The following is a 24,154-nucleotide window of genomic DNA, read 5'->3' on the forward strand; positions in this document are numbered from 1 at the left end:
AAGAAGTAGCCTGAGGCTACAGAAATATTGATTGGATTAGCAGTTCTTGCTCATGTAGAAAACTTTTCCTTTGCTATCGGCTTTGAACAGTGCAACTGAAACAGTGACATCTGAAACTAAAAGGAATGAAAATGTAGTGGCTCTCTGGCAAATTACTGGTAGTCTCCCCAGGCCATTTCTCTTCAAGAATACTAAGGGGACAAGAGGGAATGAGGTAATTACAACAAAGAGAACAATTTGGTTAATCTGTTTTTACAGATATATCCTGAGGATTTGATAGGGAAAAGGACCATCCAAGACTTTACAGTATTATTCTGTTGGAATATTAGGAATGGATTAATGTTCATAAAATAGTTTGGCTTTGAGGGAGATTTGTATATTGGATCTCTTTCATTTGTTGTAAATATTAAGATGGGAATATAATGGTTTTGAATAACAGAATGCTTTGTGTAACCTGTTTCAATGTTCTTAATTGCCGATTTATGAGACCTTGATTTTCATATGGGTGTTAGGAATGTCCAGTACCTTCTATTATACTTTTTTTTAATTGAATAACCCATGTCAGTAGAGAGCGACTGTAGCAAGTGATCAATTACTATAACTGTATTTTAATACCTGATCCATAGCTCATTGACGTCAATAGGAGTCTTTCCATTGACTTCAGTGGGCATTGGATCAGGCCTACATTGATGGTGTGCTATTGACAGATAAGCAAGTGATTAATGATTTAGTAGATTGTGGGAGTCATGATTGAACTTGTATTGCCTGAATGGTGGGATATCTTATCTCTGTCAAAGCTGATTTCTAAAAAGGGAATATTGGTTCTGATTCCTATTTTGCTTCATATAAACAAACTTTTAGACCACCTTTGAATGTCATTAAGCTTCAAAACAATGTACACACCTATTTATTTTTTCTTTTGCCGGTCCCTCTAAAATCAGGCCTGGGTTGTACAGCTGCCAAGTCCATTTGACTTCCAAGTCAAAATAGCTAAGAACATAGAGGCGTGTGATGTGACACACTTATGAATCTTTATAGTCCACCCTAGTTAAAACTGGGAGCTGAATTCAGAGAAGTTTGAAACACAGCTAGCACGGCCTTTGAAGCATGTTAACCTATGTTAAGTGGTGAGATTTAGGCTTCTGTGGTTCAGTAAGTTGTTCTTTTACTGTGAGGAACTAGTGACCTTTCCCTTATACCAGGGTTAATAAAAATAAATACAGTAGTAGCTTTTTGAGAGTTATTTAAGAATGGTGGTTCTTTTCCCTAGCATGTAGTCGCTCAGCAGCTTGATAGGAATATTAGTGTTCTTGCTGTATTTCTATGTTACGCTCTATGACAACAACTAACTTTTTTGAAGCGCAGAAAATCTGCCAAAGGGTCCCTCATATCAAAGTATAATATGAAATGCAGTTTTTTAATAAGAGCCCCATATTCATTCATTGCATATATTAAGGGCCTAATTTTAAAGTAGTGTGGGTGGTGGAACCTGGATAATCCGTCATTTGCACAAAATATTGGATCTCTCCCTATCTTTCAAAGAATTAATAGAGTGTTGTAGCAAGGTCTTACATTACTAGAAGGTAATTATTTTTACAGGAGATACTACAGTATGTTTGCTGGTACATTATGAGGTATAATCATAAATGAAATGGCCAGCGTCAAAATGAATAAGCAAAATAAGGCCATTTTTATTGTTCATTTAGTCAGTAATTCGCAAAATTAAGTAATTTGCAGCGGGCCTCCCAGTCGTTCATATGAATTAGCGAGGGTCTGCTGAGCTGGACTGTATGCATCTATCTGGCAAGCAAAGGAATGGTGAATCTGAGGAAAAACTGCTGCCTCTGACCTGACAGTTCTTTCCTGTACTGTCTCTTTAGGCTTTGCATTTGGGAGTGTAACAAAAGGATAATGTATGTACTGAGTCCCTTAATGAATGCAGATCCCTGTCTGAGCTGTGGCCATGTGATCAGCCCGTCAGCAGGCAGAAAGGTGTTTTCCAGTGTTTGTGTGACAGGCTGTCTCTCGTAGTCTTGTATTGACATGCTCTAAAACTGCACTCTGTTTTGTCATGGCAGGTCTGTAAACCATATTCCCTTCCTCCTCTTACACACCGGTAAGTCTTGTACATTTAATAGGCTTTGAATTAAGTGTTTAAAGTTTGGAGACTGCAGGAAGAATAGGGAAATTCAGACTCCAGGCTGTGCTTTTTTCCCCTTTAACTGTGCACCTGTTTAGTGCAGAGCATAAGGTGTATAACTTCTTGTGCAGCAGATAGGCACAGTGGGACAAAAAAAAAGATAAGGCTAGAATAACTCAAACTTGCAATTCTCTTTTGGTTTCTTATTTAATATTTGTATTGTGATAACACCTCTATTGTACTAGGGAATGAATGCGCAAGTTAAACAGAACTTCATTATTTAAATACAGTGTTTATTTTTAAAACCGTTAAAGAGCTTTCATAGATTGTAAGGCCAGAATGACCTCCTGCATAAAACAGGGTGTGGGCTTTTTTTTTTTTTCCCATTTACACCTGCAATGAGCCCAATCATTTGTGTTTGACTAGCATATCTTCCTGAAAGGCATCCATCTTGATTTGATGATATCAGGAGATGGTTCCACTGGTTAATCACACTCATTGTTAAAAAATCATGCCTTAAAGTTTCAATTTGTCTGCAAGTTTCAACAGTCAAACACCCAAACAGGTCACTGATACGCTTATATAGATATGTCAGATTTGGCTGGGTACGTGTCAGTTGCTCGTTGGGACAATATTATTTAAATAGGAATAAGGTAAATTTTGTGCCCATGTTGAAAAATATAAAGCAAGATAAGTGTGGTTCAGATGATGTCTCTTCCTCTCCTCCTCCTCTTCACTTCTCTCCCTGTCTCCTGTAATGGAGAATGGACTGCGTTTATCCCATCTGCGTCTTTTTCACTGTTTTGGTGTTCCTGGCACACTAGGTTAGACTTTTAGTAGAAGCAATGCTGAGGTCTAGGTGATTCAGGGGTTTGAATATTGTGAAAAGAAGTAGGCCCACTGAGAGGCAGTGTTACCTGCTACTGCTATTTTGTTCATTAGCATAGAAAATGTTCTCTGTGCTGTGTCCAGACATACAGACTTTACTCTAAACGGCAGGCTATAAAAGCAGGTGAGAGTAGAGGGATTGGGAGTTATGGATCCTGGGTTCTCTTCTATCTCTGCCCCTGACTCACTGTTTGAATTTGGACAGATCACTTACCCATTCTTAGTCTACCCCTTTGGATGTGTCTGTGCTTTACTATCTCACCGGGATGTTCCGAGGCTGAAGTAAAGTGCTTTGAGGCCGTTGGTTAGGGGAAAAAAGGCTAAGTGCAAACTAGTGCTGGTTCAGATCACTCCTACCATGCAGAGACCTATGAAAAGGGCTGGAGAGGCAGGGACTCCAGGAGAGAATCATTTAGGGTCCTAAGTAGTTTGGAGGCCTCCCAACCTCACAGACCCTGGGGGCTGTGGGAAGGGGCAGAGGCATAGAGGCATCATATGTTTTATCAGATAGCTACCCTGCTGGCTTTAGCAGGAGCTTTTTTGCACTTGGTTGGTTGTCCCCTGTAGTGTCTCAGTAGCAGCCACAAATAAGACTTGGGGAACTGATACTGCTTCCAACAGTATAGCAGCTTAGATGTCCATAGGTGGTGTATGGATATGCCACAGAGTGCCCATCCCTTGCTTTGCCTCAAAATCCCAGGGACGACATGTCCCTCCACCAAAGCTTTGTGAGGGAATTCTTCTGGGGTATAAGGGAGAGGACATAGTGCTGATACAAGTGGCATTCTCTCCCCTGCCCGGATGCGCACACCTTCCTCATAGGCAGGGAGATCTGCCCATGGAGGGGTCCATCCTACATTTCCTATGCTGAGAGAAAGCTCTAGGGCAGTGTTTGTTCCTATCATTCTGTATAGAATAATACAGGCCAATGGCTTTTCCTTCCCAGGATGCAAATGACCTTACAAATGTTGCGTGTTTGAAGCTTAGTGTGTCTTTGTGGTAAAGAAGCTTTTTTTATATGCTTTGGGATGGTGGTTTGTGCTTGCTGATGTGAGAGCATGTTTAACTAGCATTCTCAGTCCATCTCTGCTGTTTGACATTTTTTTTCCCCCTGCTGCTCCTGGAAACTCCCTGGATCGCTGCTCCAGGAAAAAAAATAAAATTCCAGAGCTTTTTGCCTTCATAGTTTTTTCTCTTTCTCTTTTTCAGGCAAATAATTCAATACATTCAGTATGACTCAGTTTTGCAAGTTTCCTGCAGTTATATTTTTTGGGTCTCTCCTGGTGTTAGTGTCCTCACTGGGAAAACAACGCTAGTGATATACACGTTTCCTGTGCGGTTAATGTGTTCTTAACAATGGTGCAGTTAATGTGATGTGCAGTCCAGATTATGTAGCTTCTAGTGTAGCTAAATTCATATTAGAATGTTTGCCTCTTAGAAGGGAGTTCAGAGATTCCCCCCCCCCCCATGTAGCTAAGCAGAAATATTGCTTACTGAAAGAATATGGTTACTGGTATCCTGTCTTTGAGAGCCTGACTCTGACCATATGTGATTGGACATAGTCTTCTGTCGTGTTGGAAATGACCAGTATAACACAGTGGCAAAGCGTGGTGTTGAAGTAAATTTTGTTATTTAAAGGGCCACTGTTAGGATTAGATTCTGCAAACACTCATGTGCTTAACTTTATTCACGTTGTTCAATTGAAGTCAATGGGACTAATGTGCTTTGAGATAAACACATGCAGAGAGATCTGTGGGATTGGGGCCTAAAATTTTATGTCCACAACAACAACAAAAACAAATAACCCCCAACCTTGTTTTATTTATTAATAGAACCTTAGATTATATTAAGATTAAAGTAACTTTAAAAAACATATTTTTCACCATTTATGCTATTTTCCCCCCCCCCCCCCATTGCTTTAGTTAAGAATGGCTTTTGATGGTGTGGACATGAGAAACAGACCAATATCTGCGGTGTTTGAGTTGCAAACACCACAGAGCCATGTTTGGAGTCAACTAACCAACCTGTTTTTCTTTAAATAAAACAAAGAAAGCATGAAAACATTTCTTCTAAGGTTACATTTTTGTAAAATCTTCTGGGGCTTAAACTACCTACCAGCAGTCTCCTTCTCTTGCACTTAATATTCATCATCTGTGGTTTCTGACAATGAGACAGAGTAATTCTTACATGACTAGGGAGTATAAAGTACTAGGAATTCTTAAAATGCTTCCCATCTTCTTTAGATGATGTATGAAAGAGAAACTGAAAATGCCCTCACATTTCAGTTCAGATGGGTTGCTACTGATTTTACTGCGTTCAACTCCACAGAAACCAGGGGTGGAATAGAAATTTAGATGATACTAGTGCTTATAGACAAGTAACACACACTATAAAGTTATTGTATGTTGCTGAATTAAATTTGGGGATTAGCCTCTTTGTGATTTCTAGGTTGTCCACTTTATAGACAGCTGAGATCTGAATGTATCACTTTACATCCTTGTATAAAAACATGCAAGGTTGGATACTTAGAATTCCAAAAGCTAATGAAAGAAACTCAATAGGTCATGCTTGGTGTTACTGTTAAAATGTTGTCTTAAAATAGAATTAAACACTTGTCACTGGTACAGGTATTATTGAGCTAAACATCAGTCCCATTGAAGTCAATTTCAAAACTCCAGTTGACCTGAAAGGGACTAGGAATTGGCCCTCATGTTTTCAGTAATAGGATCGAAGAGGAGGTGTTCGTGGCTGGATTAGTTCAGTTGTAACTGATGTAAGATTAAAAAATGGGAAATGTTGTGGGTGAAGGGGCACATAGGCTAGAACAGACTTGTGGGAACATAGCAGAATCCATCCGTATATGCACTACGGTATGTCCTGCCCCCTTGATTTTGGCAGCTAGTGTGTTTTTCTTTCTGTTTGTTCGTTTCTAGCCCTGATCCTTGTGAAGATAGTTATTACCCTTGAGAATGCAATCTAACATTGAAAGTTAATCACTAATTCCCTTCCACCCTCCCTTCCCCAGAACATGCTAACATGAAGTCTTTAAACCACGATTTGAGGACTTCAGTAGCTCAGACATAGGTGAGTTTTTTCGCAGGAGTGGGTGGGTGAGATTCTGTGGCCTGCGTTGTGCAGGAGGTCAGACTAGATGATCATAATGGTCTCTTCTGACCTTAGTATCCATGAATCTATTTTGTTTTTCATGGTCTCCACTCCAGGGAACCTATTAGTGTTAGTATTTAACATTTATGTTATGGTAGTGCCTGGAGGTCTCACTTATGTTGAGGTCTGATGGTCTTTGGGACCCAGGCTTGTGGACTTGGTGTTTCCAAGTCTGTGCTTGTGTAAACCTGGGTTTACATTGCTGGACCTGAGTCTTTCAGCTATGCTAATGCATTCACAGACCTTCTGGCTTGGGTCTGCTGCTTGAGCTGCATCCACAGAGCAAAATGACAAGGCTTGGACCCAGGACTTGGGCTCAGACTCACCCGCTAGCAGGGTCATAGGAACCTGCGTGTTCACTGATCTGAGTCAGACTGATCTGTGTGTGGATGGAAGAGGGGTCTTGCGGTCAGACCTGAGTAAGATGTGCAGTGTAGATATACAGCATGAGACCAAAGTCCTGGAGCTAAGTGGAGTAGTTGGGGTTTTTTTTCTAGCCAGTTGATTTATGTATTTTCTGTTGAATAAACTAACAGCAGTTTTGAGAAAGGCGGGCTTGGATGTCAGTCTCCTTTATCCACATCACCATGCTTCCGCATGACTAGAAGCTGTCATTACTAATTTAAACTTATCCGTACTGGAAATGGATATGGCTTTTCATTTAAAGTGCCCAGATTCAACTTGTGGTCCCAAGTGTAATGAAATTGGTGAGTGTAATCTCTAACTGTCCAAATGATCAAGGCTAAGCCTTGAGAGATGTGCTGTGCTGCAGTTCTCAAATTCAGGGCACACCTCACATGGGATTGGCCTCTTAAAGATCATTATCTTAATGATGAATGGAGTGTTCAACCACAAAGTGTAAACAGCTTTAAAGCCTTTTTAAATCCTTTTTAAAGGGAAAAGTCAATGTCTTATCAATTTAGCCTTTTTCATGTGCCCAGAAATGGGTTATCTCTACAAAGATTAGCTAGACTCAGGTGGGTGACAGCATGTTTTAACTGTTCCTGTTCTGTTGTCACCTTGATTCTGTGGAACATTCCATGCCACTATGAAATCACATTAAGCGTAACCATTTTTGCTATATACGCTTCCCCCACCCTTTGGCTCATAACTTGGCTGAAAACATTTTATTTGCCCTAATCATTTGGCATACGGTATAAAATCTCAGTTAAACTAAAAGCTTTTTAAGATATGCATTTTAAAATGAAGGCAAAATCCTGATGGGGTTTTGTTGGTGGTTTAGTTTTTCCTACTATACTTTTAAAAAAAACAGTTATAGCCTCATTATTCAGTTTTAGCAATTAAGCAGTATATATTTTCTCCATTAATTTCCATTTTTCATTTGAGCACAGATAGTGTACATTGTTCTCATCAACATCTAAAGCAGACACAGTCCATGAGTAATTTACAGTCTAACTAGACAATATTTGGGAGGTCGTAAAATGGGCGAGATTCAAAGGGTACTCAGTGACTTGCTTAGAAGTTATTTAAATTTGTTTTAAAAAGGCTGGTGGCATTATTTACCTGTCTGGATTTCAGGAAGGACAGATTTTAATTCAGTGAATGGACAAAAGGAATAGGCAGCTCCAGATGGAGGGTATGTTACGGAAGGAATTAAGCCTAAATTTTCAAGAGTGACTAGTGATTTTCAGTGCCAGTTTCGAGATAGCTAACATGAGACACTTCAAAGGAGTCTGATTTTTCAGAGGGTGTGTGTTCAGCTCTCTGAAGTATCTTGATGTTTGGGACACAAATTGGAGGCACCCAAAATTCATCCTTTATGAAAAGGAGTACTTGTGGCACCTTAGAGACTAACCAATTTATTTGAGCATAAGCTTTCGTGAGCTACAGCTCACTTCATCGGATGCATAAAGTGGAAAATAGTGAGGATGTTTTTATACACACAGACCATGAAAAAATGGGTGTTTATCACTACAAAAGGTTTTCTCTCCCTCCACCCCACTCTCCTGCTGGTACTAGCTTATCTAAAGTGATCACTCTCCTTACAATGTGTATGATGATCAAGGTGGGCCATTTCCAGCACAAATCCAGGGTTTAACAAGAACGTCTGAGGAACAGTGTCGGGGGGGGAGGGGGGGGGGGAGGAAAGGAATAAACAAGGGGAAATAGGTTACTTTTTATAATGACTCAATCACTTTTTTTCATGGTCTGTCTGTATAAAACATCCTCACTATTTTCCACTTTATGCATCCGATGAAGTGAGCTGTAGCTCACGAAAGCTTATGCTCAAATAAATTGAATCATAGAATATCAGGGTTCGAAGGGACCCCTGAAGGTCATCTAGTCCCAACCCCCTGCTCGAAGCAGGACCAATTCCCAGTTAAATCATCCCAGCCAGGGCTTTGTCAAGCCTGACCTTAAAAACCTCTAAGGAAGGAGATTATACCACCTCCCTAGGTAACGCATTCCAGTGTTTCACCACCCTCTTAGTGAAAAAGTTTTTCCTAATATCCAATCTAAACCTCCCCCACTGCAACTTGAGACCATTACTCCTTGTTCTGTCATCTGCTACCATTGAGAACAGTCTAGAGCCATCCTCTTTGGAACCCCCTTTCAGGTAGTTGAAAGCAGCTATCAAATCCCCCCTCATTCTTCTCTTCTGCAGGCTAAACAATCCCAGTTCCCTCAGCCTCTCCTCATAATTCATGTGTTCCAGACCCCTAATCATTTTTGCTGCCCTTCGCTGGATTCTCTCCAATTTTTCCACATCCTTCTTGTAGTGTGGGGCCCCAAACTGGACACAGTACTCCAGATGAGGCCTCACCAATGTCGAATTGAGGGGGACGATCACGTCCCTCGATCTGCTCGCTATGCCCCTACTTATACATCCCAAAATGCCATTGGCCTTCTTGGCAACAAGGGCATGCTGCTGACTCCTATCCAGCTTCTCGTCCACTGTCACCCCTAGGTCCTTTTCCGCAGAACTGCTGCCTAGCCATTCGGTCCCTAGTCTGTAGCTGTGCATTGGGTTCTTCCGTCCTAAGTGCAGGACCCTGCACTTATCCTTATTGAACCTCATCAGATTTCTTTTGGCCCAATCCTCCAATTTGTCTAGGTCCTTCTGTATCCTATCCCTCCCCTCCAGCGTATCTACCACTCCTCCCAGTTTAGTATCATCCGCAAATTTGCTGAGAGTGCAATCCACACCATCCTCCAGATCATTCATGAAGATATTGAACAAAAACCGGCCCCAGGACCGACCCTTGGGGCACTCCACTTGATACCAGCTGCCAACTAGACCTGGAGCCATTGATCACTACCCGTAATTGGTTAGTCCCTAAGATGCCACAAGTACTCCTTTTCTTTTTGCGAATACAGACTAACATGGCTGTTACTCTGAAACCATTCTTTAAAACGTAGACCTTTAGTTGTAAGCTCTTCAGGGCCAGAACCATGTGTTCCAGTGCATTTGTGCAGCACCTAGCACATTGGAGCTCCGATCCCAATTAGGACCCGTGGGCACCACTGTAACACAAATCATAGAATCATAGAATATCAGGGTTTGAAGGGACCTCAGGAGGTCATCTAGTCCAACCCCCTGCTCAAAGCAGGACCAATCCCCAATTAAATCATCCCAGCCAGGGCTTTGTCAAGCCTGACCTTAAAAACTTCTAAGGATGGAGATTCTACCACCTCCCTAGGTAACGCATTCCAGTGTTTCACCACCCTCCTAGTGAAAAAGTTTTTCCTAATATCCAACCTAAACCTCCCCCACTGCAACTTGAGACCATTACTCCTTGTCCTGTCATCTACTACCACTGAGAACAGTCTAGAACCATCCTCTTTGGAACCACCTCTCAGGTAGTTGAAAGCAGCTATCAAATCCCCCCCTCCTTCTTCTCTTCTGCGGACTAAACAATCCCAGTTCCCTCAGCCTCTCCTCATAATTCATGTGTTCCAGACCCCTAATCATTTTTGTTGCCCTTCGCTGGACTCTCTCCAATTTTTCCACATCCTTCTTGTAGTGTGGGGCCCAAAACTGGACACAGTACTCCAGATGAGGCCTCACCAATGTTGAATAGAGGGGGACGATCACGTCCCTCGATCTGCTCGCTATGCCCCTACTTATACATCCCAAAATGCCATTGGCCTTCTTGGCAACAAGGGCACGCTGCTGACTCCTATCCAGCTTCTCGTCCACTGTCACCCCTAGGTCCTTTTCCGCAGAACTGCTGCCTAGCCATTCGGTCCCTAGTCTGTAGCTGTGGATTGGGTTCTTCCGTCCTAAGTGCAGGACCCTGCACTTATCCTTATTGAACCTCATCAGATTTCTTTTGGCCCAATCCTCCAATTTGTCTAGGTCCCTCTGTATCCTATCCCTGCCCTCCAGCGTATCTACCACTCCTCCCAGTTGAGTATCATCCGCAAATTTGCTGAGAGTGCAATCCACACCATCCTCCAGATCGTTAATGAAGATATTGAACAAAACCGGCCCCAGGACCGACCCCTGGGGCACTCCACTTGACACCGGCTGCCAACTAGACATGGAGCCATTGAGCCCGACAATCTAGCCAACTTTCTACCCACCTTATAGTGCATTCATCCAGCCCATGCTTCTTTAACTTGCTGACAAGAATACTGTGGGAGACCGTGTCAAAAGCTTTGCTAAAGTCAAGAAACAATACATCCACTGCTTTCCCTTCATCCACAGAACCAGTAATCTCATTATAGAAGGCGATTAGATTAGTCAGGCATGACCTTCCCTTGGTGAATCCATGCTGACTGTTCCTGATCACTTTCCTCTCATGTAAGTGGTTCAGGATTGATTCTTTGAGGACCTGCTCCATGATTTTTCTGGGGACTGAGGTGAGGCTGACTGGCCTGTAGTTCCCAGGATCCTCCTTCTTTTCTTTTTTAAAGATGGGCACTACATTAGCCTTTTTCCAGTCATGCGGGACTTCCCCTGTTCGGCACGAGTTTTCAAAGATAATGGCCAATGGCTCTGCAATCACAGCCGCCAATTCCTTCAGCACTCTCGGATGCAACTCGTCCGGCCCCATGGACTTGTGCACGTCCAGCTTTTCTAAATAGTCCCTAACCACCTCTTTCTCCACAGAGGGCTGGCCATCTATTCCCCATGTTGTGATGCCCAGCGCAGCAGTCTGGGAGCTGACCTTGTTAGTGAAGACAGAGGCCAAAAAAAGCATTGAGTACATTAGCTTTTTCCACATCCTCTGTCGCTAGGTTGCCTCCCTCATTCATTAAGGGGCCCACACTTTCCTTGGCTTTCTTCTTGTTGCCAACATACCTGAAGAAATCTTTCTTGTTACTCTTGACATCTCTCGCTAGCTGCAGCTCCAGGTGCGATTTGGCACTCCTGATTTCATTCCTACGCGCCCGAGCAATATTTTTATACTCTTCCCTGGTCATATGTCCAACCTTCCACTTGTTGTAAGCTTCTTTTTTATGTTTAAGATCCGCTAGGATTTCACCGTTAAGCCAAGCTGGTCGCCTGCCATATTTACTATTCTTTCGACACATCGGGATGGTTTGTCCCTATAACCTCAACAGGGATTCCTTGAAATACAAATAATACTGTGAGTGGAAAAGGGTGGTAAGCTGAGAATGAGAGAAAGAAATGGAGATATTTTTGCTTCATAGAGTTGACTGTCTAGTTGAAATTTTATATTTGCCATGAAAGGAGTTACCATCTGGAAGGCTGCAATATACAAAAGCATGTCTGGTGTTTGGCAGTTAGTTATACTTCCACTTTTTTATATTTATCTAAATGCATTCCTTGAGCCACGATATTTTATTTTTTTATTTTTTTGCTAAAATACATAAATGCAAACCCTGAGCACCTTCTTCAATGTGAGTGTGAACATTTTTGATTGGTCTGTAATGGTCAAGGCAGTGAGAGTAGTGAGTTGAACTGAATTGTAAATATGTTTAAGGCTGTGAAACTGATCTGACAAAAGATATAATACTCAAAGCTGTTGATGATACTTCATTTCCTAAATTAGCACATGGTCTTGTTGCCTATAGATGGAGAGCATATACACTGAAATTCCTCTGTCTCGTCGATTTGTTATTATTTGAGTTATGATCTGATACTTGTTAGGCCTTTTGAACACTGAGATCAAACCACAGCAATAATGTAATGGTCTGGTTTGAAATGATGATGGCTAGGAAAGAATCCGATCGTGACCTACACTTTTTATCTGTAAAGGAGATAGTAATTGCTTGGTCAAGCTTGAGGTTATTAATGGATCATTGTGGGAACTGCACTGTGTCCTTGCAATACATTTACTCCTTTTGATAATGAATTTAAGAGCTGCTACCATCTGTTTAACTATGTACCTTTTTAAAGTAAAATTATAATCCTGCTAACCTCTGATCCACCCGGTTCAGAAGCTGTCTGTTCCTGTCTTGACAGATAGAAAAAGAGTACTTGTGGTACCTTAGAGACTAACCAATTTATTTGAGCATAAGCTTTCGTGAGCTACAGCTCACTTCACCGAGCTTATGCTCAAATAAATTGGTTAGTTTCTAAGGTGCCACAAGTACTCCTTTTCTTTTTGCGAATACAGGCTAACACAGCTGCTACTCTGAAACCTGTCTTGACAGATGGATCTTCTGGGAGGAATAGGGAATTTTAGAGGGTCTTAAAATTAACCAGATTTTTCCTTTTCCAGGAAGACTTTTTTTTGTTGTTTATTATTATTATTATTATTATTACCTCTCTTGTGTTTATATAGCTCCTTTCATCCCAATCAGTACCAAAACTCTTTACAAACATACACACACAAATCAGTTTCCTCCGTCAGTGGAATGAATTGGCTCTGAACAGATCACAGAAGGCTTACGCATCAGTTTTGGATGGGAAGTGAAGGAAAATGCTGCATCAACTAGAAAATGAATGAGGATTTTTTAAAAGTCTGAATGTAAATGTCCTAGGTGAAGTTTGGTTGGGGCACCTGTACTTCCCTCCCCGACCCCAAATCTTGATTATAGCAAGTGGTCAGGGGTTCACTAAATAATTTCCAAAAGATAGCACCTTCTGTAGCCCAGTGCATTTCACCTTCACAGTACAGTGGCTCAGACCCAAACAGAAAAGGGTCACCGATTAAAACACCAATGCTGATTTTCATACAGTATCCCGGGCTTTCCTTGGAGGTCTCTTGTCCCATATTGACCAGATCTGATCTTGCTTTAGCTGGAGGTCTGCTAAGATCACAACCCACGGTTTCATTGCTGCAGGTAATTAAGCTACATAGGCGTTGAGAGTAAATTAAATGTGATGTGATTGGTGGTTGAGGGGAAAAAATGTTAAACAGGGCTCTGGTTCTGTCTAACAGAGAAACACAGCATCACAGGCTTGGTTTACCCTTCCAGTGGAAAGTCTCCTGTTCTCCATGATGGCAGAGGAGACAGCTTGCCCAGTTGACTGAGAGCCTTGCTTTTTTTTAATGCTTCTCTGTGCCAAGTCCTTTCCTGACACACAGAAAAAGAGGGGCCCATAAGTAGGAAGAGCTTCCCTGCTTCACCCAGATTTAATAGCTTTATCCCAAGTACCTGAAAAATAAAGCCGAGGTGAGCAATGTCATGTTGGTGCCACTTCTGTACCTCTTACTCTCACAGTTAAAGCGACATAGTGCTCAGGAGCCCTGAGAGGGAAGTTGTACTGTCAGTCATCATAACATTTTCCACTTGGGACTTGCCTTAGGCAGGCATATTGCATCTAGCTTTCCAGTTCCTTTAAAGCATGGGGAGCACTCTTCAAATTGCATTAAAACTGTAAAATATTTTAAATACTAACTATGAGATATGCCCAGTTAGGTGTATTGAAACAATAATTTACTCCACCCCTTGTCCCCCGATATACAACCCTTCCCTCCACATTCTGGTTGAATCAGGGAGTGGAGTCACAGCTTTGACATCTGACTAACTCCTCAAAGCAGTATCAAGTACCAGGCTGTGACTCTGCCCCTGGAAAGAGGCCAGTTTCTTCTCTCCTCCTCCAAGGAAGTAGCGGTGGGAGAGAGTTAACTCTTAAAGTCTGACCACTTGGGAAGGGAGTTTATCCTTAGCAAGTCGCAGCTGCATCTGAAGAGCTGTTTGGGAATGGGGGAATTTCTTTCCTCACTTGTGAGTGGATCCTGGATTGCTGCCAGGTTTTGCCACCCTATTCTGCTGACGCTGCCTTTGAGCAGTAAGGTCTTGCTCGGCTCTTCCTTTCCTTAGTGGAGAATCATGCAGCTCCCCAACTGCTTCTTTTTTCTTCCCACACCAGATGCGCATGTAGGAGAGGAGGAGGTCAGAGCCACATGCTGTAGCCTTCAGCAAGTAAATAGCTGAGTGGGGCTCTAAAGAACTACAGCTAGGAGGATATGTTTAGCTGCTGTTGGAGGGGAAGGCACTTCCTTCTCTACTGTGTCTCTCAACTTACCCCTCAAAACAGCTAACTGCAGATTCTCTGTCTCCCTTCTGCTGTTCCATGCCATTTTGTGCCCTCACTTTGGTCCCTAAGTACCTGCCAGGTGGCATCACCTCTGTCCCTAAGTACCTGAAGGCTAAAGGTCCCTTCCCAGCTTGCTCTCTGGAGGTTAGACCTTGTCTGTCTGTGGTCAGAACCCCAGGCTCCTGCCTCATTTTACTCTGAGCTGCAACTGATAAAACAGTTCTTTAATGTTCATTCTTTTGTTCTGTCATGTTCCACACAAATAATTGAATAGAAACAGAAGGGGTGAACCAGATACTTTAAGGGGAAAAAAAAAGGGGGGGGGAGAAGAAATCTTATTAAAGGGAGTAAGTTGTTATAACCCAAATGTATTAATCCTCCTATTGCATCTGATTGATGAAAGTAATTCCCTCCTTCCATTTTGCATTTATTATGTAGCTGTGATCTAAAAGAGGCTAGTGTCTTCCATGCACAAGATCATGACAACTACTGTCTCCCTTTGTTATGTTTTAGGTGTTTAAGGTGTTGCTAGTTTTATTTCAAATGATAATTCAACATTAATATTGTGGTAACACCTGGGGGCTAATTAGTTTGGGACCCCACAACACCATACAGAATAAATGACCATTCCTGTCCTATTTCATGGAAAATGGGTTCAGTTTATCACTGAGTTTCCAGCTGCATTGAATTATTGACTTTTACAATTTAACTAAAGGGTTAAACACCATCTGCAAACTGTTGTGTGTGACCTGTTTCTGTCTACATGGCAGAGTATATATTTGGGAGAGGGGGATAGAGTTTTAGTCCCTGGTCTCCTAATTGCAGATTGGGTTATTTTCGATGCTCTTTCTGGCAAGATTTGCATGGACCAAACAGTTCCTCCTCATTGAGATGTCTTTCTTACTGCGGTCAGTGCCTGACAGCTTGCCATGTTACAATTCTGCCTAGGATCCTATTATTGTTAATGTAGCTCAGGTGTATTAAGCCACCTATAAATATATTTAGTTGTTGATTTCAGTTCTAACTGGCATCTTTGTCCACGGTAGCATCAGTCCTATTTGCAACATTGACTGAAGCTGGTAGAACGTATGTGCACTGGCGCCTCATTGCCGAAGAAGAATATATATCCACCCAACGAGCAGGATCAACCTTCAGCGGGAACATAACAGGCGGGTGTGGGCGGCCTGCAGTTTGGCATCCCCATGATTTTACACTAAGCTGGTAAATAACAGGCTAACTTGATCTCCCATTCTACTTGGTTGAGGGAAGAAAATTACTTTGCCAGAAGCTGGGACTGAGCGACAGGGGATAGATCACTCGATGATTACCTGTTCTTTCCCTCTTGGGCAACTGGCATTGGCCACTGTTGGAAGACAGGATACTTGGCTAGATGGACCTTTGGTCTGAACCAGTAGGGCCGTTCTTATTCACTGGGGCTCCAACCCTCTGGTAGCTTGTGGGGAGACTTTCAAGGGCATGGAGGAGAGCCAGATGACTGACTCCCATTGGCTGGCAACTCCCTTTTATGTCTTTCAAAATCTCCCCTGTGGGACCTTGAAAATCTTAAGGCCAGTCCTGCCAATCGTTTTGAACTTGCTCAAGGCTGAGGATCCAGAGGAATTTATAATGGTGACTGGAGCCTTTTTATTCTGAGCCATGTTTGTGAACTATTGTACCAGCTTGGAAACCTCTGGTAATCCATTCCCTCTGTCTCAGTTCATGAAGTGGGAGACAAGTAATTTCAAACACTGTATGAATGTAATTGTGACATAATGCTCTTAGCAGGAAGGAAGTATATTGTGTTGTCCACGTTCTCACTAAATATTGCTGTCTTTGACAGAAGGCTGTGCGTGGGGTAATGTTCAACATGGTTATAATTAGAAATGTTCTGTTGATGCTATGCTGTTCAGTCCTGACTTGAATGCAAATAACCATACAGGTAGATAAAGTATGGTGTACATCCCCAGGATATTGATTGAGTCATCAAGAAAGGCAGTAGATCTTTTCTTTTCCTCATGCAAATTTAGATGAAAAGTTATTTTATCTTGTGCTACAATGTTTTGCTTGATTCATATACTTGAGGAGATCTACCACATGAGGAGAGCTGAGTCTATGTAACAGCTTAAAAAACCTCCCCCAACCTTGAATTAGACTTCATATGAAAACTTCAGTTGCTTTTTATCTTACAAAATAATAGTGCTTGTCTTTTTTGAATTTTATTGTCTGACTAGAAGAAAGCAGTGTGAAATGGGGGTTTTGAAATAAACATTGTAATGTGCTGCCACGTGTATGTGTTTGCGCGTGCACCACAACCCTCTGCTGGATAAACTTGGAATTGCTAAATTGTGTCATAGGCCATCTTCTGCTAACAACAAATGGAGATTTTCCTTTAGCTTGAGTGGTTTGGAAAAGAAAGAGCTGAGTTCTGTCTCTGCTGTTGTAATGATGTTCAGAGTGGAAACAGTGCAGTGACAAATACATCCCGGCTGTCCATGGATTTGTTACAATGTAAAGGTTTAGATTCAGTTTTTCTTTTGGGAACTGTTTTGTAGCCTAAGCCTTGACATAGGCTAAAACACCATTTCCTTATATGCTTATGGAACTGTATTTGCTCTACAAGCTTGCCAAGATAAATCTCCATTATACCATAGAATCATAGAATATTAGGGTTGGAAGGGACCTCAGGAGGTCATCTAGTCCAACCCCCTGCTCAAAGCAGGACCAATCCCCAATTAAATCATCCCAGCCAGGGCTTTGTCAAGCCTGACCTTAAAAACTTCTAAGGAAGGAGATTCTACCACCTCCCTAGGTAACGCATTCCAGTGTTTCACCACCCTCCTAGTGAAAAAGTTTTTCCTAATATCCAACCTAAACCTCCCCCACTGCAACTTGAGACCATTACTCCTTGTCCTGTCATCTACTACCACTGAGAACAGTCTAGAACCATCCTCTTTGGAACCACCTCTCAGGTAGTTGAAAGCAGCTATCAAATCCCCCCCTCATTCTTCTCTTCTGCAGACTAAACATCTCCAGTTCCCTCAGTCCCTCCTCATAATTCATGTGTTCCAGACCCCTAATCATTTTTGTTGCCCTTCGCTGGACTCTCTCCAATTTTTCCACATCCTTCTTGTAGTGTGGGGCCCAAAACTGGACACAGTACTCCAGATGAGGCCTCACCAATGTCGAATAGAGGGGAACGATCACGTCCCTCGATCTGCTGGCAATGCCCCTACTTATACATCCCAAAATGCCATTGGCCTTCTTGGCAACAAGGGCACACTGTTGGCTCCTATCCAGCTTCTCGTCCACTGTCACCCCTAGGTCCTTTTCTGCAAAACTGCTGCCTAGCCATTCGGTCCCTAGTCTGTAGCGGTGCATTGGATTCTTCCGTACTAAGTGCAGGACCCTGCACTTATTCTTGTTGAACCTCATCAGATTTCTTTTGGCCCAATCCTCCAATTTGTCTAGGTCCCTCTGTATCCTAGCCCTACCTGCCACCATATCTACCACTCCTCCTAGTTTAGTATCATCCGCAAATTTGCTGAGAGTGCAATCCACACCATCCTCCAGATCATTAATGAAGATATTGAACAAAACCGGCCCCAGGACCGACCCTTGGGGCACTCCACTTGATACCGGCTGCCATCTAGAAATGGAGCCGTTGATCACTGACTGTTGAGCCCGACAATCTAGCCAACTTTCTATCCACCTTATAGTGCATTCATCCAGCCCATACTTCAACTTGCTGACAAGAATACTGTGGGAGACTGTGTCAAAAGCTTTGCTAAAGTCAAGAAACAATACATCCACTGCTTTCCCTTCAGCCACACAACCAGTAATCTCATCATAGAAGGCGATTAGATTAGTCAGGCATGACCTTCCTTTGGTGAATCCATGTTGACTGTTCCTGATCACTTTCCTCTCGTGTAAGTGGTTCAGGATTGATTCCTTGAGGACCTGCTCCATGATTTTTCCAGGGACTGAGGTGAGGCTGACTGGCCTGTAGTTCCCAGGTTCCTCCTCCTTCCCTTTTTTAAAGATGGGCACTACATTAGCCTTTTTCCAGTTGTCCGGGACTTCCCCCAATTGCCATGAGTTTTCAAAGATAATGGCCAATGGCTCTGCAATCACAGCCGCCAACTCCTTTAGCACTCTCGGATGCAACGCATCCGGCCCCATGGACTTGTGCACGTCCAGCTTTTCTAAATAGTCCCTAACCACTTCTTTCTCCACAGAAGGCTGGTCACCTACTCCCCATGCTGTGTTGCCCAGCGCAGCAGTCTGGGAGCTGACCTTGTTCGTGAAAATGGGGCAAAAAAAGCATTGAGTACATTACATTGAGTACGGGGTTACAACCATGATTCATTGTGGCATTTAGACATGATTTTGTTTGTAGTATAGATGGGGCCATAGTGTCTATCAGCAGTATGAGGTTGTGATGCAAACAAAATGGAAGGTATTTTTTTTAAATGTGTAATACAAAATACAGTATCTATTCAGAGAAACATTACAAAGGCCTGTGTTTTTAATGGCAAGAACTGTTACATCTCCCTCAGTACAGTACATCTGTGCAAGGTATTTTTACTAACAGGATAACTGGTGATTAAATACAGTGTGCTCATTTTCCCATGTCGGGGAAGAGGAGAGTTTGCAGACAAAGTAGTAGAAAAATGAAATTGGTGGTGCTTTTTCTAGTCTTCTGTACTTGATTTTTGCATTCAGGTGACTTTTTTGAAACTAGATCTCATTTAAAGTTTATAGCATTTTCATTTAATTCCATAACATTTTGGTGCAAAGTTCCACCATTATTCTATCACTGGTGGAAGAACCAGCAGTGGAACACGAATGGGAGAGAAATCACAGGCCTTGGTATGAGAACACAGCTATCCAGTATTTTTTGTCCCCCATTTTCAGTAGCATTCCCACCATTGCTAAAACTGGTGAAGCCGCACCACTGGTTGTGCAAACGTGAGATTCCCGTCCCCACCCCCCACCTCACCCCCAAATGCTTGTGTAGAATGGCCCTAGTGAGTCAACCACTTAAATTCTAATTTATGTAAATATATTTTCTTCAAGACCAATTTCTCTGCATGGAGAGAATTTATGCTGCTGCTGTTTGCTTTGCTGACCATAGGGAATGTTTTAATGCTACTACTTATACTAGGTGAGCCAGTGAAACTAGTGGGCCAGGTCACTACTAAGTAAATATTTGCATGATTAATTTTTCTATGAATAAATTTAGCTATTAAGGCCAAGTAGTCATGTATTTGGTCACTCTAGACAGAATGTATTTTCTGAAATAAGACCTGCGATGCAGTCTTTACGTATGTCTTCAACTGACTACTGTGCTTGAAGAGGGACTATGTGCATGTGTGGTTGCCAACCCTCCAGCATTGTCCTGGAGTCTCCAGGAATTAAAGATTAATCTTTAATGAGATGAAATCTCCAGGAATTCGTCCAACCAAAGTTGGCAATCCTATGTGCATTTAAGTTTATTTCTTACAGAGACAGGGTTGGAATGTGGAAATCCTGGTTAATGTAATTTTTCTGGGATAATGGAGTAAATTGGCACGTAGCCATGCCATCTCATGCTTGATTGAGATCCTGAGGCAATATTTAGTGTAATGGATTAAGCAATGCTTCACTTCACACAGTAATCTGTTATACAGAAAAATACGTTTATAGTTTTGAAAATAAAGAATCTTTTCATTGTGAATTTAGCTAGTATTCTATTAATTGTTTGCAGAGAAGTATAGGTAGTTCATATTTTAGTTCTTTAGCTTGTCCCAGGACTCCCATAAATAAACATTTGCTTTTTGTAAGAATATTCTCCTTAAGGAGTGCAGACTTTAGGACATGGCATTTACCATAAGAATTGAGCTACAGAAGCTTTAAAGTCCAGATTTTTAGTTTAAACATATTGGCTATCTTGGATCAATTAAGCTTATGATTAAACAAAAATTCATCAAGTTCAAGAGCAGAAGGAACCATTAGGTGGATGTCATCTTGTGCTTTTAAATTTCTTTAAATTTGCACCTGCTATCCATTGTCCAGCTTGACTCTCTAGGCTTTCAGTAATCATTTCGGTACTTCTGTTTCTTTTTAAGTTAGAGAGTACCACCAATATTTTTCACCTCCGCAATCTGAACACTCACAAGATAAGCTTTCTTACGGTGCATGAAGTATAACTCTGTTTTGATCAGATAATAATTAACATTTGCAACTCAAATATTTGATATTAGAACAAAATTACAACACCACATACTCCCATGAAGTTGTGTGTTAAAGGGGAACAGGAAGATAGGGTGACTGTTACCCATGATTTTGTAGGTATCTTAGGCTGGCTTAAAACACCCACTTATGAATACTTACACGTGTTTTCTTTTAAACCCTGCAGAATTCTTCAACTTCCTGTGGTAACCTTCAGAATTGCATGCTATATTCTATTAAAATATATACCACATAATAATCATTAAACCTTTGCCTTATCTTTTTGAAAAGATTAGTCTTTTGGCTATTTGCTCCCAAGATAAAAAATTCTTTTGGTTTCATAATAATTAGTCTGAAGTCACCTTTGACTTCATTGGATGAGTAAGCTGGAGGATATGGGTGTTCTTCGCCATTTTTAGGGGAGCGATATTGGCCTGATCCCTAGTAGAGATTATTTCGTATTAGTTCTTTGAAATACTTCATAACAAAATATGTGCACATATAGATATTCCCAAACAGCCTTTTGCGTGTAATTAGCATACCTGTACTTCATCCCCCACCCACTTTTAGAATTTCTTTGGTTCTTTTCTATACACAGGTCATGAACGTTTGCCTGAATCAGAAGTGGTTCATACAATGCTGTCAAACCCGCAGGTGCATGTCATACGCCCAATCCCAGGTCATGGGGGCACCACCACATTCAGGATAAGCTGAAGTGCTAGTGTGATATTTACTGCTCATACTTAATGCTGTGTGGTGTGGCATAAGTGACATTTTGTGCTAAGAGTTTGGTGGCGACAATAACTGGAGGAATGAGGATATCTCATCCTTTATCCTGGCCGTGGCTCAGCCCTGTTCTCTTCCCTGTTTACAGAAAACTTCATTCCACTGTCCTTCCCCAACAAATAAACCAGTTTGGGACATGTTGTCTATTCTCACTGTAAATCTCATGAAATGGAACTTTCCCACCCAGCTGGTATAACACAAGAGTTTGCGGCTGGTGAGGTGCAGAGGGGGTGTGTCAAGGTTCCTTCCCTACTCTGAACTCTAGGATACAGATGTGGGGACCCACATGAAAGACCCCCTAAGCTTATTCTTACCAGCTTAGGTTAAAAACTTCCCCAAGGTACAGACTTGTCCTTGAACAGTATGCTGCCACCACCAAGTATGTTAAACAAAGAACAGGGAAAGAGACCAGTTGGGGATGTCTTTCCCCAAAATATCCCCCCAAGCCCTACATCCCCTTTCCTGGAGAAGGCTTGATGATAATCCTCACCAATTTGTACAGGTGATCACAGACCCAAACCCTGGGATCTTAAGAACAAGAAAAAATCACTCAGGTTCTTAAAAGAATTTTAATTAAAGAAAAGGTGAAAGAATCACCTCTGTAAAATGAGGATGGAAAATACTTTACAGGGTATTCAGATTCAAAACACAGAGGTTCCCCCTCTGGGCAAAACCTTAAAGTTACAGAAAACGGGAATAAACCTCCCTCTTAACACAGGGAAAATTCACATAAAACAAAAGATAAACTAATTTGCCTTGCCTGGCTTACCTATACTGGTTGCAATATTGGAGACTTGGATTAGGATGGGTTGGAGAAGATGGATTTCTGTCTGGCCTCTCTCAGTCCCAAGAGAGAACAAACACGTAAACAAAGCGCACAAACAAAAGCCTTCTCCCCGCCGCCCCCCACAAGATTTGAAAGTATCTTGTTCCCTTATTGGTCCTTTGGGTCAGGTGCCAGCCAGGTTAGCTGAGCTTCTTAACCCTTACAGGTAACAGGATTGTTGCCTCTGGCCAGGAGGGATTTTATAGCACTGTATAGAGAAAGGTGGTTACCTTCCCTTTATATTTATGACAGGGTGTATACTGGATGCAAGCTAATGACTTTACAGGGCATATCAGGTTAGTATGATGACTTTGGGCTATCTTGGCACAGCTTATGAATGCTGATTGATAATGTGAAGTTGTATTTTGCAAATCTTCTGTGTCACAAGTGCCTATATGTATGTGAATCCACCATGGCTGAGAGGTCCTGTGGCATTTATACCCCAGAGAGATACAATGGGAAATACTTAAGGTAAATGTTTTTGCACTTAAATCTCGAGGAAGAAAAAAGCAGCTGTGTCATTAGAAAAATTAGTTTAGCTGATTGCTCTGAAGGGACGGGAGAAGGTAGGAGCAATGGAAAGTTGCTAGGAGCAGAACAAAAGAGTCCAGGTGACCAGGAGGGTTTTAAAATAAAGAAACACACAGGAACGGGGCTGGGGGGCCAGATAGGAAAAGGAAGCCTAGGGTAAGGGGGGCAAGGTCACAGAAACTGAGTGAGGGGCTCTCTGAGGGAGATATCATCCAGTATTCAGTGTAACAGCCATGTTAGTCTGTATTCGCAAAAAGAAAAGGAGTACTTGTGGCACCTTAGAGACTAACCAATTTATTTGAGCATAAGCTTTCGTGAGCTACAGCTCACTTCATCGGATGTAGCAGTGGGACCTGCCCTCTTTCCTGAACCCAGGTTGCTGCAAGAGACTCTGACCCCGCCCCAAAGAATTTCTTGGAGTGGTGAGGAGGCTGAATCAAGAACATGTATTGAGGGTGTGTTTGTTCTCTATGATCTGTACTCTCCTGTGCTTAACATAAGTAATAAAAGAGCATAGAAATGTTAGACTGTGGAAAGGGTATGTGCGTTGATTGCTGCATGCCCCCGAGAGAGGTAAACTGTTAAACTTCACACGTTTTGGGGGTGGAATTCTGGGGGAGGGGTGTGCTTCAGTAACTGGGGTATCTTGTTGGGGGCGGAGGGGTCAATGCTGGTCTTGGGGCCTAGGGCTGAAAAGGGGCCATAGACTGAGAATCAGTGCCCAGGAAATGTGCCAGAAAGGCCAAGAAAGGAACTAGTGTTGCCACCTGCTGAGGCTCTAGAAGCTTAACATGCACCTTTGGGAATCCAGAGTGCACAGGCTTGGATTCCCTTCACAGCAGGAAGGAGTGTTTGCTAGGTTCTGTGACTGGCCTTGCTCTGAACTGCTCAAAAATCTGTTCTTGATTTTTGCCTTAAGCCCCGGTATGTGCACATACAGAAGATGCATTTTGTGGTACTCACGTTGTCAGAGGGTGAAAACAAACAGCATGTGACAGATGTAGTCACAGTGGTTAATGCACTGCTGGAAGGCTCTCAGATACTATGGTGATGAGCACAGTATAACAACCAATATAGAATAGACTGTATAATATAGACCCCAATCCTGCAGTGAGCTGCATGTAGGTGAATTTCTGCACCCACATGTGGCTCATTGCAGAAACAGGGCCTTGTAGAGTAACCGACT

This window comes from Eretmochelys imbricata, chromosome 1 (assembly GCF_965152235.1).
Source record: "Eretmochelys imbricata isolate rEreImb1 chromosome 1, rEreImb1.hap1, whole genome shotgun sequence".
Taxonomy (NCBI): Eukaryota; Metazoa; Chordata; order Testudines; family Cheloniidae; genus Eretmochelys; species Eretmochelys imbricata.